Raw genomic sequence first — 11,906 nt, forward strand, 5'->3', positions numbered from 1 at the left:
TTGTGCACTGCCAGTAGGAATGTATTAATAAAACAGTGCAGCTCTTTTAGAAAATGGTATGGTGATTCCTCAAAATAATAAACATACTATGTGATCCAGCAATTCAACTTCTGGATATATAACCAAAAGAAGGAAAAGCAGGGCCTGAACAGATCATTGTAAACCCATGTTCACAGCAGCATTATTCACAAAAGTGAAAAGATGTTAGTAACCTAAGCTCTCACGGATAAATAAACCAATCAACATAATGTGGTATATATGCACAATGTAAATGCATTTAATGTTACTGAACAGCAGAATTAAAATGCAAATTTTATGTTATGTATATTAAACCATAAAACCCCCAACAAGCTGAGATTGGTTGGTTACCTACAATGGGTGACTGGGAACAGTGTGGAAAGAATGGGAGAATGAAATTAGAAGAGATGGAATGATGGAGGAATAACTGAGTAGACCTTTTGATCTAATTCTGTCTTTCACAATATGTTAAAGTTTCACATACTCAAAAAACAATTACAATCAACCAAGATGTGTGATGTGTGTTTGGGAACCCCAAATAAAATACATATAGTATCAAATGAACCCAGGTATATTACAAATGAGTAATGTTACCATATAGAAAGGTACAGGGAAAACTATTTTTATTCATTTTTGGGGTTGGGTACTGTATTTTGGGAGCTTTCCCTGGTAGCTCAGTAGTAAAGAAGCTACCTGCCAATGCAGGAGACGTGGGTTCGATTCCTGAGTTGGGAAGATCCCCCAAAGAAGAAGATGGCAACCCACTCCAGTATTCTTGCCTGGGAAATACCATGGACAGAGAAGCCTGGTGGGCTCTAGTCTACGGGGTTGCAAAGAGCTGGACAAGACTTAGTGAATAAACAACAACTGTGTTTTCACTATGGACTGTAAGACTAAGTACAAAAAGTACCGTATGAGGTTTGGGGATATGGGTTAGCAATTCTTAAACTACTTTCTACTTAAGACTGAGAAAATAAATAAATATATGTGGTTAATGAAAGCCAAGTTTTTTTTACTGTCAGAGAAAGGAATTCCAGAAAAGGAAATGGAGAAGGCTAGAAGTGCTGTGGTACTGAACTGGAGAGATCATATGAAATCATGGATTATCTATATCAGTATGCTGCTGCTGCTGCTAAGTCACTTCATAAAGACTAGGGCTGGGAAAGTACAGTATCAACCTGGAACATCTTGTGGTGCAGGAAAATAAGGAAATACTAAAAATAAATACATTAAGCGGACACACTGAAAGGATACAGAAGCCAATCCAAAGGATTTTCCAGTGGTCAAATTTGGGATAATTCAGCAATAAAATAGTGATAGTAATGGATTGTAACCTACAGTACTTAAATCCAGAGAGTTGGTAAGTTAAATGGGGAGAAGGAAAATTTATTTCTAACAAAAATATAATGAATAAATATAGAATAAATAACAGAATCTGAAAAAAAAAAGCATTTGGAAAATACCTGGTAATAAATTTTCAGGCAAGAATTTATCAATTGATGCAGTAGGTGAAAGTGGGATAAGAAACAGCATATAGACTAAAAAGTAATTCTCCATAAGACACATTAATTGTAATTAAAAAAGAATGACTTTGCAGTGATGAAACCTGGCAAATTAAAGTTAACATTGCTAATAATGAGACAAATTGATCTTATGTCTCCCAATAGAGATTTCCTGGTGGCTCAGTTGGTAAAGAATCTGCCTGCAATGCAGGAGACCTGGGCTTGATCCCTGGTTTGGGAAGATCCCCTGGAGAAGAGAATGGCAGCTACCCACTCCACTATTCTGTTCTGGAGAATTCCAGAGACTGTACAGTTCATGGGGTCACAAAGAGCTGGACACAATGGAGCGACTTTCACGACTGAGTGACTTTCATTTTGCCTCAACTGCATACTCTGAATTTAATTATGAGGAAGTGTCAGACAACTTCAAATTGAGGCTGTAAATTCTACATTGCAGAATTTACAAAATAAATTGCCAGTTCTCTTCCAAAGTGTCAAGGTCATGAAAAACTAAGTCATGTCCAACTCTGCAACCCCCATGGACTGTAGCCTACAGGGTTCCTCTGTCCACTGGATTTTCCAGGCAAAGGTACTGGAGTGGGTTGCCATTTCCTTCTCCAGGGGATCTTGCCGACAAAGGGATTGAACCCAGGTCTCCCACATTGCAGGTAGACACTTTACCATCTGAGCCACCAGGGAAGCTCTAGTAAGTAACTGTTTCAGATCAAAGAAGACTAAGGAGGACTTCCCCACCCCCACCCTCATAGTCCAGTCATTAAGACTCCATGTGTCCAATACATGGGATTTGATCCCTAGTCTAAGATCCCATGTGCTATGCAGTGTAGCAAAAAAAATTTTTTTAATAATAATACAATAAAATTAAAAGAGAAGATTAAGGACAGTTACCAACTTAACTGCAACATATGATCCTGGATTGGATCCTTGTCCAGAAACACGACAGTTAAGCCACATTGATGAAATCTGAACAAAAGTTGTAGATTAATTATTAACTCTTAGTATAACTGAACATGAACTTGGGCAAACTCCGGGAGATGGTGAGGGACAGGGAGGCCTGGAACGTTGCAGTCATGGGGTCACAAAGAGTCGGACATGACTGGGCAACTGAACAACAACTGATGCAGGGAGGAAGCCAGTTCTGACTTCATGTTGAAAACTGTTTCTTTGACTTGCTTTTATTATTATAATCATACTCAATGGCTTACCTGAAGGACCCTGCCCCTCTGCTCGACTGTAAACTAAAGTGCCTTTGTTCAGCTGATAGAGAGATAGTTTGTCCCTGCCCACCTGTGAATAGAAGAGGTTAACATACCCCTTCCGAAGGCTGAACATTCCCTTGGAGATATTTTGCAAGACTGAAGACCCTTTCAGTTGACTTCCCCCCTGTATCTCCATTTCTATTCTGTCTTTGGACTTTAGTTCCTCATCGCTTCTTTCTCTCTGATCTATAAAAGAACCTGGCATCTAGACCCCAATAAGACGGTTATTTTGAGGCACTAGCTTGCCATCTTCTTGGTTGGTCTACTCCCTGATTAAAGTCTCTTCCTTGCCTCAACACCTCGTCTCCCGGATTCATTATCCTACCTGTGGTGAGCAGAGCAACCTTGGACCCAGTAACACAACAACAACAATATCAGTATCTATCAGTGTATCTGTTAATCTCCTGGTCTTGACAGAGGAGCTGGATTAAGAGTATTTGGGAATTCTATTTTTGCAACAGTTTTAAGTATTTATTTTTATTTTTTAGCATTTAAAATGAAAAGCTTAAAACATTTAGATGAACACTAGGTGTGCAGGGAATATGCAAAGTGTGGGCCTTTCAGTTTACCTTTATGGCACTGAGTAATTGACTCCAACGGCAAATACAGGACTCCAGTTCACTTGGAGGTGAATGGTGGTGTGGGGCTTTGTTAGGCAAGAAGTTTCAGAAGAAAAGGAAAGCACGTGTTAAAAAAAAAAGCCTAAAATGGAGTCATGTGTCCCATAACAACAAACCGAGACTTAATTCCAGTTTAAATGTTTCTCAAGAAAATGTGCTCTTTAAACAAATCGATCTGAAATTTCCTGCTTGGCACCAGTGAGGTAATCTGCATGATAAGATCCCTGCCATTCCCTTCCCCAAAAAGATGTCCTGGCCTAAAATAATCCTTTCTTTTCTTTTGCTAATAACTTCTTGCCCCACTTTTCTACTGCCCGTAAAAAACTTCCATTTTGTACAACCCTTTGGAGTAGCTACTCCACTCCAGTCCTCTTGCCTGGAAAATCCCATGGGCGGAGGAGCCTGGTAGGCTGCAGTCCATGGGGTCGCTAAGAGTCTGACACGACTGAGTGACTTCACTTTCACTTTTCACTTTCATGCATTGGAGAAGGAAATGGCAACCCACTCCAGTGTTCTTGACTGGAGAATCCTAGGGACAGGGGAGCCTGGTGGGCTGCCGTCTATGGGGTCGCACAGAGTCGGACACGACTGAAGTGACTTGGCAGCAGCAGATGGGATACTGCCGGATTCAGAAGTTGAATAAAGCCAATTAATCCTCACATTTGGCTGAATTACTTGTGTATGTGTTTAAGCACACATCTCGAAAAACAAGGGTTTCAGGGAAAGAAGAAAAACTGATGGACGGAGAACCTGGCTTTTTAATGTTCAACAGTAGTTCTCTCAATATATCTCTTGGAGAAGAATCAAGAAAAAGCAATCGTGAGGGATCAGGGCATTTTTAAAGGTTCATCGCCCAACTCTCCGGCACAGGCAAGGGTGAGCAGAGAAGAATGGACATCATACCCCATCCCGATACTGTCTGGAGTCACAATCTGTCAGAGCACTGGAGTCACAGGCACCTCACAGCTACACTTGGTGCTGAACAAATGGTCAGTATCACACAAATACAACCACATATTCGCTTTTAGGACACACAAGGACACAACCACACAATGAGACACCTCCACATCTTTATACACAGTCACAACCTCACACCCAATAAGGCACACACAGTCGCATAATCTGCTCACACTATGACACACAAAGCCACATACAGAATCTCGCATCCTCAGCCGCCAGCCCGCAAAAACCCGAGGCTCTCTGGACACGCCCCGTCCCCGCCCCAGAGTCCCAGACCCCTCACCTTCTGCCTTCCCTTGGTCGCGTCCGGGTCCCTGCGGAGCTAAAGATCTCGCCACGACGTCAAGAGAGACCTAACGCTGAGCCACTGTGGACTCTGGGAAACGTAGTCCAGAGCCAGTCCAGCCACAGAAAGATGGCGTCCTCATACCGCACAGTCTGGGCTTGGCCCGTTTGACACTGCCCACGAAAGCCTTCAAAGAAAGGGGTTCCCTCTCCAAACCTTCCACCATGCCTGAACTTATCTTCCTCCAAGTCAGGATTACTCACTCTGAGAGCCTCATAATCACAGGAAGAGGCCGCCAAGTTGGCTGGGGGAAAGAGACGGAGAGACGTAGAGTGTCAACCAGCAAAGCCTTAAGGGAAATGTAGTCCAAGGCCGGGAAAGCGCCGTTGCTGTTGACAGAAAGTAATCAGATACCAGCCTGTGCTCGGCCACCGTGACCGTGCGGGCCGCGTCGTGAAGACTTCTGGGAGTGCTCACTCGCCCTCGGAGTGCGCAGGCGCAGCGCACCGAGTGGACATTTTGGTCTTTGTCCGCGGGTCAGTCCGGCCCCTGGGTCCACGTGGCGCGAAAATAGGAGGTGGGATGTGGGCGTCTTGGGCCGATGGGGTTGGGGAGGTTGAAGGAAAGGATTCCGGATCTATTGGGGTGCTGGGCGAGAGTGTGGAGTGGGTTTAAGAGCTGCTGGCCTACATGTAGGGTGGGGGTGGGGGCCTCTGGGGAGGGTTCGAGCGATGCGTGACCCTGAGTTTGACCGCAAATTTGACCGAATGTTTGAGAGTGTTGAGGGAGAAACTGTGGGTACGGGATTGTATGGCTGCTTCTCAGAGATGTAGGAGACCAGCACTGAGAGAATAACATCCGAGCGGCACTTCCCTTGTCGAAAGTGCTGATGATTAACGGTGCCATCTTTCTGGAACATCTTATTTACTTGAAGATTGAAGGTCTATAAAAGCTAAGTGGTAAATAATTTTAAAATGGGTTTTGGTATAAAAGTGCTTTTTCTTTTAATTGGGTAGAAGGCAAATCACTGTGTGTGTGTGTGTGTGTGTTAAACAAGAATATTTCAAAGGATAGTTTTGTTAGGAGGAGCCTGCTTCAAATGGTCTCCAACGTCCTGATCTTTGGGGTCCTTTAATAGGACTGCTGTTAAGTCTTAGAGTAAATATCAGCGTTCCGTTTTTAGAAGCAGTGTCCTATTGCGCAGGAGCCGAGAACTGGGGAGTCAAGGGTTTGAGGTTCTAGATTCGGCACTGTTATCCTCGTTCTTTGAAAAAACTAATTCCTGCAATGTTTATCCATGAATCTGGACCAGTTAGGTATCCTGACTGCTAAATGCGTTTTCCCGGGTTATGGATTTTGTGAAGTAACAAAGGTACTTTTTCTGAGGAATCTCCTACAGTAATCCTTCTTGTATTTCAAATAATTGGGTACCAAATCAATACCTACACATCAGTAGCCTTCAGATAGACAAACCACTGCCAGTTAGAAGATATGATAGAGGAAAATCATTATTTACAACAACAGTTTTTTAAAAATTGAGGAAGAAGCTTAAGAAGTATGCAAAACTACCGGAAAAGAACTTTAAAATACTGCTGAAGGGCGTAATGTAAGATAGGAACAAAAATAGTGTTTTTCATGTTATCCCAATAAAAGTATCCCCAAATTTTTGGGGGGGGGGACCTAGATTAAGCTGATTCTGGACTTAATATGGAAAAATAGACAAGCTAGAATAGCCAGTAAAACTCAAAAAGAAAAGCAGTTGGGGTGTGGGAACCCAACAGTAACATTTTACTTTTTTTTGGCGACACTGCTGAGTTTGTAGGATGTTAGTTCCCCAGCCAGGGTGTGGATTGAACCCACACCCTGGGCAGTGAAAGCTCAGAGTCCTAACTGGGGACCAACAGGGAGTTCCCCTGATGGTATAACATTGTATATCCTCAGAAATTAAAATAGTATTGGTATTAGAAGGAAGCAGGCCTATGAAGGGCACTTCAGCAGTATATATAATAACTACTTTTCTTTTTGACCTAGTTATTTTACAGATGGAAATTAATTCTATACACGTACCTGAATTTACATGAGGTGATACAGGCACAGTGTTTCACATAGGAAAAGATTAGGAACAATTCATGTCCATCAGTAGGAGATTGAATTTGAAAAAGAATGGCTAGTTTTATGGGTATAACTGAATTTCTTTGCTGTTCACCTTTAACTAACATGTCATTGATAATCCAACTATACTCCAATATAAAATAACAATTTAAAAATACAGAAAGGGAGAAAAAATTCTTCAGAAATTGTACAGTTATTCTTACTGTTTCTGGTAAAAATTTCTGATTCAGATTCCTGAAAGATTCAGATATGCAGATACTCTTTTTAAATTGCTGTGTTTAAGCCTTTTTTTTTTTTTTTTTGACATTTCCTTTTATAACTGGAATGAGGAAGTTAGAATTCTTTGTTCAGGTTACACTCATCTTTAGCAACTCATCACTGCCTCATTTATGAGATTTTGTTCTTTGATTTCCATGATGGTTATTTTCTCATGGTTTCGTGGTTAAGTCAGAGCTTCTGGTGGTATTTTTTACACATCCTAATTGTGAGTTATTTTGGGTCAGACTACATTGGAGGTGATCTTCAAATTGCATACATAATAACAGGAGAGAAATACATGATTGATCCGCCACAAGTGATTGTATTTTCTCCTTCATGACCAAAATGTAATCTTTATGGTTTCATAATTTGCTCATTCCTTGTCGATCATTTAATGAATGGTTTTAACCCCAATAAATAATCCTTTAGCTGAATCAGCAGTAATTTCTTCAGGCTTGCAAAGTGATAATTTTCTAGTTTTTTCATTACTTTTACATTTATTTGATTGCTACCTTAAATTGTATCAAATTTATCCTGTTTTTTTCTTCCTTAATCATTTTAAAGTTGTGCTCTTACAGCTAGTTTTCTTTCTGATAGTCATAGTATCACAATTTTATTCAGTGGGCCTTCCTTCTTGCTAACTCCTGTCTCATTTTAACTTGCCACCATTTAACTTTGAAAGCTTTTTCCACTTCAGGCCCACCTTGTACCTTCTCTCCCAAACTTGGAATTGGCCATTTCTCCAAGGAGCTCTGGTTCCTTTTACTGGAGAATGGTATTGGAGACCAAGATCTGGATGCTAGATGCTCTCATTGCTGCAGAGGTAACATTGTTTCAAGGCCATTTCATAAACAGAATGAATAAACCCATTTTTAAAAATCGTGAGTTCATAGTAGTATTTCTAATTCAGTTTAAATGTTTCAGGATTTTTACCTCAATGGCTCCTAATTGTATTTTATGGTAAAAAAATTTGGAATAGGTTAATACAAGTGTGGGCTTATTTGCTTTATTCTGCAGTTTCAAAATAATAATGTTGGTAGTGTAGTAACCATAAACGTACTGTATCCTGTGAAAATTTTCTTTGTAGCTATTTTTGCCCTTCCACTGAGTACACTAAAGATGTAGAGTCAAAGTTCTCTGTTTTAAAGTCATTTGAAATAAATCTTTGTTTTGAGGAATTATGTTAATTACCAAGTTAATGCACAGTTGAGTTCTTGTATTTCAATTTGTTTCCAGTTTAGGGACTGCTTTTTAAGAAATTAATTTGATTATATAAAAAAGTAGATAATGCATTTCAACAAAAACTATATCTCATAGAGAGATCTCATTTTGCTCTCCTCCCCATCACATTCATCTCTGTCCCAATTAAATATAGTTTCTTTTTTATTGTTTATCTTTCAAGTAGATTTTGTATTTGTTGGGCCATTCGTGTATATTTATTCTTCCCTCCTGTCCTCCATCCTTATGTAAAAGATGCATTCTGTACATTCCTCTTTTTCGTCACTTCACAATATATCCTGGAGATACCTTTCTTAATCATATACATGATTTTTAACTGCCTTGTGTGTGTGTGTGTACTGTAGTTGATTCTGCTGCTGGACATTTGGGTTATTCGTAATCTTTTGCCGTTACTAATTACTTGCAGTGATGAGTAATTTTTCACCTGTGTCATTTTGTACTTAGGGAAGGTTCTCCTGTGTTGGCAGGAGGATTCTTTACCACTAGCGCCACTTGGGAAGGCCCTTGATTATATCTGAAGTAGATTGCTGCAAGTGGAGTTGCACATAGGGCTAAGTACTTTAATTTCTTTTTAGCTATCTACAAGAACAGTTCTCTTCCTAGAACCTTAGCATCAGAGTGTAGTGTTGAATGTTTTATTTTTTGCCAAAAGTATGAGTGAAAATTGATATCTAAATGTAGGTTTAATTTACATCTCTATTATGGGTGTGGTTGAGTACCTTTCAAGGCCACATGTACTTGTATGGGAACTGTCCGTATCCTTTTCCTCGTTGACTGTAGAGTGCCTCTTCCTTTTAGGAACTGTTAAATTACATTAGAAAGGTTAGCCCTCTGTGAGATGAGTTGCAGGTTTTTTTCACGTTTTAAATTTGTGTTTTGATATTGTTCAGTGGTAGTTTCTTTTTAAAAATCATGTGGAATCAGGAAGTTTTTGTTTTTAGGTTTATCAGTTAGTTAAAATGATGTTAGTTAATTGGTCTTTTCATTTACGGTCATAGAAAGCCTTTCTCACTCCCGGTTTCATCTTTACTTTCAAATCCTTACAAGGTTATAATTTTTATGAGTTTTCATAGCCTAGCATATGATATTTAGGTATGCATCCAGGTTTATATTTTTTTCCAGTAGGCTACCCAGTACTTCCAGCACCATTAATATTAAAAGACCTTTAACTCTACTCTCTTAAGATTCTTTGTTTTGATCATGTACTAAATTTTCATGGATTTGGTCTGTTTCTGGGCTTTATATTCTCATCCATCTTCCAGTCTGTATCCGTGCACCCATATTTATCTTTGTAGTGTGTGAGCTTTATGATTTTAATATCTATTATAGTTGGTCTGTTATTGCTTATCTTTTTCAGTTTCTTAACTATTCTCACTTATTTTTCTATGTAAACTTTAGAATCAGCTTTCTAGTTCTAGGAAAAAGCTAATTGATATTGCATTAAATTTTGTAAAAGAATTTTAGGGAAAGGGACTATAGTGTTGTAGTCCTTTCCGTGTACATGTTGTGCGTTGTATATATGCTAGTTTCCTTTCGGGTCTTTTAGAGTGTCTTAACATTTTCTTCATATAAATTTTAGACGCTTTTTACTAAATTTATTTCTAGGTCCTTTATCTATTGCTGTTATGAATGGAGTCTTTGTTGTGGTATATAATGTAAAGCTTGTTGGTTTCTATAAGTTAATTTTATTCCCTGCTTAACCTATTATTGTTTATAATTACATTTAAAAATGAGACGTTGAGCATCCTTATCTTTATTTAGAAATTAATAGAAATGCCCTCAATGTTTTTGTATTAGATAAGATGCTGGCTTTTGTGGTCAGATGTAGATTATGATGACCTATGTGTGTAAATATTACCCCTCCTGCCTGGATCTCTGGAGGTGTGAGTAGAAATAAAGAGTTTAAAACTGAGACCACTGCCATGCCTCATATACAACAACCAGGAAGGATCACATTAATCAAGGAAATAAAAATCTCTCTAAACTCTGATAACTACAGTCTTTAAAACATCAAACAGAACAAAAATAAGATACCCATTCATATTCTGTTTTTCCATTTCCTCCTTTTGGGTGACCATTTTGTAACTCACTTTCTCCATTTATCTTTTGGGTTCTTTTTATAGCTTTTGTTTGCTTAAAGTTTTTGTCTTTTTCAAAAAATAATTTTGTTACATTGTGTTTCTTTTTTTTATGTACTTGTGGCAGTAATTTTCAGGTGAGTTTAATTGTTGGAAAATTCTGCTGTTGGTTGCCACTGTTTTTCTTACAGCATCCTTGTATAGGCACAAAGTATTTGCCCTGTTTGTAGGAGGCAGATTTTCCTAGACAAGTACCAGGAAGGAAACATAGTAGCCTTCTGTGCTTCAAAGCTCTCCTGCCTCTTCTAGTGTTTAAAAGCAGAAGGCTCCTGCGTGTTCTTTGGCGTGTTGACCCTAACTTGGTTGAGGCCGACCTCTATCTTTCTCTTTCTGTTTCCTATAAATCTTCATAGTAGTTGCCTTCCAGGATGATGCATTTACTTTTAGAGGTTTCTGAATCTGGGGTCACCCCACTCCCAAGTGCTTTTTAAGTCTGTTCTGCTTCCCCTTCAGTCTTTTCCGGTTTAATCTAGGTTTTACTCTCATTGATTACGTCGTAGAGTAAGACTCATTCTGTAAGGAAATATTAGCTGTGGATTTCTGAACTCCCTAAGTCCTTAGAATCTCCCTCAGCATTCCCAGTTCTTCATAGGCTTTTTTTGCAACTTACTCTTGACGCCCCCTATGTGGGTTTTCCTTTGGTAAAGATAACATGGAGTTTGGGTTTTTGTTTTTTTTTTGTCATGAGCCTTGTTGATTACCACAGTTCTCACTCAGGGTGAATTCTTCATTCTGAGAATGAATCTTTCTGAAGTCTGCTACCTTAAGGAACTCTCACCATTATCTTAGTCTTTCTTGCTACACTGTCACACACTATTTTCCTTCCTGTACCACGTCTGCTATTTTAGGTTTTGGGGCCACACTGACATATAATTTAAGAGTTAAATTCTCCCTGCTACTTTCACTACAGGTGTAATGTATGGGCTAGCTGCTTGCCCCTTACTCCCCTCTTCCCATTAACCCATTTTGCTTAATATTTTGTATGGTTTTAAGGAAAAGTACTTAAAACATTGAAACTAAGTAGTTACCTTGCTCCTGTGAAATGTTGCCTGTCTCCTTGACCATTGGTGTTCCTAGGATTCTGTCCTTGACCATTCACATACTGTGTATGTTCTCTATAAACAATTGCATAACATTTCACTTGTTTTCAGCAGCAGTTATAGTCTGACAGCTGACAGATTGCCATTTCCATTCTAGGCTGTTCTGAGCTCCCCGTTTATGTATGCATTTGCCTAATGGATGTATTTGCCTGCATGTTCCTTAGAAACCTGACACTCTGAATGTCCAGGAGATCAAACTTGATCTCCTTCTTCTTGCAGGTTGTTTCTAGGCAACCCACACTCTCATGTTTATCTCTGTGTACATTACTATTTAAGTCAGGCTCTGAGCCTTCCATCTGCCATACCCCAGTACAAGTTGGTGACTGTGCTTTTTCACCATGCATAGTAGATAGAGTGTATAAGTAGTAACTTGTATTTGTTAGGATTTTGCTTTTT

General features: G+C 39.3%; 2 protein-coding genes across 9 annotated transcripts in view; one reads left to right on the top strand and one right to left on the bottom strand.

Annotated features, from left to right (window-relative positions):
* ZNF565 (zinc finger protein 565) overlaps positions 1 to 4,745 on the bottom strand; it is a 26,290-nt gene extending 21,545 nt beyond the window's left edge. For 2 of the 4 annotated variants that reach the window (XM_010849067.1, XM_010849068.1), the window contains exon 1: positions 4,661 to 4,745. The gene's annotated coding sequence lies outside the window, so the exon portion shown is untranslated. Of the gene's footprint in view, positions 1 to 2,426; positions 2,502 to 4,660 lie in introns of all 4 variants that reach the window. The other 2 variants (XM_010849069.1, XM_010849071.1) reach the window with 2 other exon arrangements.
* Positions 1 to 11,906, top strand: part of ZNF146 (zinc finger protein 146) — a 69,338-nt gene that overhangs the window by 43,630 nt on the left and 13,802 nt on the right. Inside the window, exon 1 of one of the 5 annotated variants that reach the window (XM_010849062.1) lies at positions 5,154 to 5,240. The exons of 1 other annotated variant lie outside the window; for it this stretch is intronic. The gene's annotated coding sequence lies outside the window, so the exon portion shown is untranslated. Of the gene's footprint in view, positions 1 to 5,153; positions 5,241 to 11,906 lie in introns of those variants that run through there. 3 more of the 5 variants (XM_010849064.1, XM_010849065.1, XM_010849066.1) reach the window with 3 other exon arrangements.

This window comes from Bison bison, unplaced genomic scaffold, assembly GCF_000754665.1.
Source record: "Bison bison bison isolate TAMUID 2011002044 unplaced genomic scaffold, Bison_UMD1.0 scf7180017864280, whole genome shotgun sequence".
Taxonomy (NCBI): domain Eukaryota; kingdom Metazoa; phylum Chordata; class Mammalia; order Artiodactyla; family Bovidae; genus Bison; species Bison bison.